Source organism: Babylonia areolata, unplaced genomic scaffold, assembly GCF_041734735.1.
Source record: "Babylonia areolata isolate BAREFJ2019XMU unplaced genomic scaffold, ASM4173473v1 tig00020438, whole genome shotgun sequence".
NCBI classification, from domain to species: domain Eukaryota; kingdom Metazoa; phylum Mollusca; class Gastropoda; order Neogastropoda; family Buccinidae; genus Babylonia; species Babylonia areolata.
This window is the reverse complement of record NW_027468484.1, coordinates 20,001-25,000: the sequence shown is the minus strand read 5'-3', so window position 1 is coordinate 25,000 and position 5,000 is coordinate 20,001.

Sequence of the window (5,000 nt, the reverse complement as noted above, 5' to 3'; positions counted from 1 at the left end):
CAACTCACTGACTTGACTACGAGTTATTAATACACAACAACACACAGACACGACAAACTTCAGTCCACACTACCACATTCATATACTTTATCATTTTGTTTCCTTTTATTGTATTCATATGTCCCGTCAATGGCGAAGGGCGTTTTCTCTCAACTTTGGCATGCTCGCTGAGGAAAAGGCAGGTAAAGGTTGTGGATAAAAAGTAAACGCGCTGTGGAGAATTGCCCAAATCGTTCAGGCGCCGTGAAAAAAAGAAAGACGTAGTCGTCAACGTCTGGTCCCGTCAATGGCGAAGGGCGTTTTCTCTCAACTTTGGCATGCTCGCTGAGGAAAAGGCAGGTAAAGGTTGTGGATAAAAGTCCGAAGAACCTCGCTACAATTGCCAAAATCTTTCCGCTGCCATTCAAAAATGGACTACTCCTCCACACCTCCTCCCGTCCATGCCAAACGGCGTTTTCTCTCAACTTTGGCATGCTCGGAGAGAAAAAAAGGCAGGTAAAGGTTGTGGATAAAAAAGTAAAAAATTGCCAAAATACTTTCTGGGCCCTCAAAAAAAGGCCTACTCCTCAACGCCTGCTCCCGTCCATGCCGAACCGCGTTTTCTATCAACTTTGGCATGCTCGGAGAGAGAAAAAAGGAAAAAAAGAAAAAAAAGGTCCAGTAAAGGTTGTGGATAAAAGTAACCGGCTTTGGAGAATTGCCTGAATCCTTCCGGCGCTGTGAAAAAAAAAGACCAAAAAAAAGACCTGGTCGTCAACGCCTGCTCCTGTCCATGCCAAACGGCGTTTTCCTCTCAACTTTGGCATGCTCGCTGAGGAAAAGGCAGGTAAAGGTTGTGGATAAAAAGTAAACGCGCTGTGGAGAATTGCCCAAATCGTTCAGGCGCCGTGAAAAAAAGAAAGACGTAGTCGTCAACGTCTGGTCCCGTCAATGGCGAAGGGCGTTTTCTCTCAACTTTGGCATGCTCGCTGAGGAAAAGGCAGGTAAAGGTTGTGGATAAAAGTCCGAAGAACCTCGCTACAATTGCCAAAATCTTTCCGCTGCCATTCAAAAATGGACTACTCCTCCACACCTCCTCCCGTCCATGCCAAACGGCGTTTTCTCTCAACTTTGGCATGCTCGGAGAGAAAAAAAGGCAGGTAAAGGTTGTGGATAAAAAAGTAAAAATTGCCAAAATACTTTCTGGGCCCTCAAAAAAAGGCCTACTCCTCAACGCCTGCTCCCGTCCATGCCGAACCGCGTTTTCTATCAACTTTGGCATGCTCGGAGAGAGAAAAAAGGAAAAAAAGAAAAAAAAGGTCCAGTAAAGGTTGTGGATAAAAGTAACCGGCTTTGGAGAATTGCCTGAATCCTTCCGGCGCTGTGAAAAAAAAAGACCAAAAAAAAGACCTGGTCGTCAACGCCTGCTCCTGTCCATGCCAAACGGCGTTTTCCTCTCAACTTTGGCATGCTCGCTGAGGAAAAGGCAGGTAAAGGTTGTGGATAAAAAGTAAACGCGCTGTGGAGAATTGCCCAAATCGTTCAGGCGCCGTGAAAAAAAGAAAGACGTAGTCGTCAACGTCTGGTCCCGTCAATGGCGAAGGGCGTTTTCTCTCAACTTTGGCATGCTCGCTGAGGAAAAGGCAGGTAAAGGTTGTGGATAAAAGTCCGAAGAACCTCGCTACAATTGCCAAAATCTTTCCGCTGCCATTCAAAAATGGACTACTCCTCCACACCTCCTCCCGTCCATGCCAAACGGCGTTTTCTCTCAACTTTGGCATGCTCGGAGAGAAAAAAAGGCAGGTAAAGGTTGTGGATAAAAAAGTAAAAAATTGCCAAAATACTTTCTGGGCCCTCAAAAAAAGGCCTACTCCTCAACGCCTGCTCCCGTCCATGCCGAACCGCGTTTTCTATCAACTTTGGCATGCTCGGAGAGAGAAAAAAGGAAAAAAAGAAAAAAAAGGTCCAGTAAAGGTTGTGGATAAAAGTAACCGGCTTTGGAGAATTGCCTGAATCCTTCCGGCGCTGTGAAAAAAAAAGACCAAAAAAAAGACCTGGTCGTCAACGCCTGCTCCTGTCCATGCCAAACGGCGTTTTCCTCTCAACTTTGGCATGCTCGCTGAGGAAAAGGCAGGTAAAGGTTGTGGATAAAAAGTAAACGCGCTGTGGAGAATTGCCCAAATCGTTCAGGCGCCGTGAAAAAAAGAAAGACGTAGTCGTCAACGTCTGGTCCCGTCAATGGCGAAGGGCGTTTTCTCTCAACTTTGGCATGCTCGCTGAGGAAAAGGCAGGTAAAGGTTGTGGATAAAAGTCCGAAGAACCTCGCTACAATTGCCAAAATCTTTCCGCTGCCATTCAAAAATGGACTACTCCTCCACACCTCCTCCCGTCCATGCCAAACGGCGTTTTCTCTCAACTTTGGCATGCTCGGAGAGAAAAAAAGGCAGGTAAAGGTTGTGGATAAAAAAGTAAAAAATTGCCAAAATACTTTCTGGGCCCTCAAAAAAAGGCCTACTCCTCAACGCCTGCTCCCGTCCATGCCGAACCGCGTTTTCTATCAACTTTGGCATGCTCGGAGAGAGAAAAAAGGAAAAAAAGAAAAAAAAGGTCCAGTAAAGGTTGTGGATAAAAGTAACCGGCTTTGGAGAATTGCCTGAATCCTTCCGGCGCTGTGAAAAAAAAAGACCAAAAAAAAGACCTGGTCGTCAACGCCTGCTCCTGTCCATGCCAAACGGCGTTTTCCTCTCAACTTTGGCATGCTCGCTGAGGAAAAGGCAGGTAAAGGTTGTGGATAAAAAGTAAACGCGCTGTGGAGAATTGCCCAAATCGTTCAGGCGCCGTGAAAAAAAGAAAGACGTAGTCGTCAACGTCTGGTCCCGTCAATGGCGAAGGGCGTTTTCTCTCAACTTTGGCATGCTCGCTGAGGAAAAGGCAGGTAAAGGTTGTGGATAAAAGTCCGAAGAACCTCGCTACAATTGCCAAAATCTTTCCGCTGCCATTCAAAAATGGACTACTCCTCCACACCTCCTCCCGTCCATGCCAAACGGCGTTTTCTCTCAACTTTGGCATGCTCGGAGAGAAAAAAAGGCAGGTAAAGGTTGTGGATAAAAAAGTAAAAAATTGCCAAAATACTTTCTGGGCCCTCAAAAAAAGGCCTACTCCTCAACGCCTGCTCCCGTCCATGCCGAACCGCGTTTTCTATCAACTTTGGCATGCTCGGAGAGAGAAAAAAGGAAAAAAAGAAAAAAAAGGTCCAGTAAAGGTTGTGGATAAAAGTAACCGGCTTTGGAGAATTGCCTGAATCCTTCCGGCGCTGTGAAAAAAAAAGACCAAAAAAAAGACCTGGTCGTCAACGCCTGCTCCTGTCCATGCCAAACGGCGTTTTCCTCTCAACTTTGGCATGCTCGCTGAGGAAAAGGCAGGTAAAGGTTGTGGATAAAAAGTAAACGCGCTGTGGAGAATTGCCCAAATCGTTCAGGCGCCGTGAAAAAAAGAAAGACGTAGTCGTCAACGTCTGGTCCCGTCAATGGCGAAGGGCGTTTTCTCTCAACTTTGGCATGCTCGCTGAGGAAAAGGCAGGTAAAGGTTGTGGATAAAAGTCCGAAGAACCTCGCTACAATTGCCAAAATCTTTCCGCTGCCATTCAAAAATGGACTACTCCTCCACACCTCCTCCCGTCCATGCCAAACGGCGTTTTCTCTCAACTTTGGCATGCTCGGAGAGAAAAAAAGGCAGGTAAAGGTTGTGGATAAAAAAGTAAAAAATTGCCAAAATACTTTCTGGGCCCTCAAAAAAAGGCCTACTCCTCAACGCCTGCTCCCGTCCATGCCGAACCGCGTTTTCTATCAACTTTGGCATGCTCGGAGAGAGAAAAAAGGAAAAAAAGAAAAAAAAGGTCCAGTAAAGGTTGTGGATAAAAGTAACCGGCTTTGGAGAATTGCCTGAATCCTTCCGGCGCTGTGAAAAAAAAAGACCAAAAAAAAGACCTGGTCGTCAACGCCTGCTCCTGTCCATGCCAAACGGCGTTTTCCTCTCAACTTTGGCATGCTCGCTGAGGAAAAGGCAGGTAAAGGTTGTGGATAAAAAGTAAACGCGCTGTGGAGAATTGCCCAAATCGTTCAGGCGCCGTGAAAAAAAGAAAGACGTAGTCGTCAACGTCTGGTCCCGTCAATGGCGAAGGGCGTTTTCTCTCAACTTTGGCATGCTCGCTGAGGAAAAGGCAGGTAAAGGTTGTGGATAAAAGTCCGAAGAACCTCGCTACAATTGCCAAAATCTTTCCGCTGCCATTCAAAAATGGACTACTCCTCCACACCTCCTCCCGTCCATGCCAAACGGCGTTTTCTCTCAACTTTGGCATGCTCGGAGAGAAAAAAAGGCAGGTAAAGGTTGTGGATAAAAAAGTAAAAAATTGCCAAAATACTTTCTGGGCCCTCAAAAAAAGGCCTACTCCTCAACGCCTGCTCCCGTCCATGCCGAACCGCGTTTTCTATCAACTTTGGCATGCTCGGAGAGAGAAAAAAGGAAAAAAAGAAAAAAAAGGTCCAGTAAAGGTTGTGGATAAAAGTAACCGGCTTTGGAGAATTGCCTGAATCCTTCCGGCGCTGTGAAAAAAAAAGACCAAAAAAAAGACCTGGTCGTCAACGCCTGCTCCTGTCCATGCCAAACGGCGTTTTCCTCTCAACTTTGGCATGCTCGCTGAGGAAAAGGCAGGTAAAGGTTGTGGATAAAAAGTAAACGCGCTGTGGAGAATTGCCCAAATCGTTCAGGCGCCGTGAAAAAAAGAAAGACGTAGTCGTCAACGTCTGGTCCCGTCAATGGCGAAGGGCGTTTTCTCTCAACTTTGGCATGCTCGCTGAGGAAAAGGCAGGTAAAGGTTGTGGATAAAAGTCCGAAGAACCTCGCTACAATTGCCAAAATCTTTCCGCTGCCATTCAAAAATGGACTACTCCTCCACACCTCCTCCCGTCCATGCCAAACGGCGTTTTCTCTCAACTTTGGCATGCTCGGAGAGAAAAAAAGGC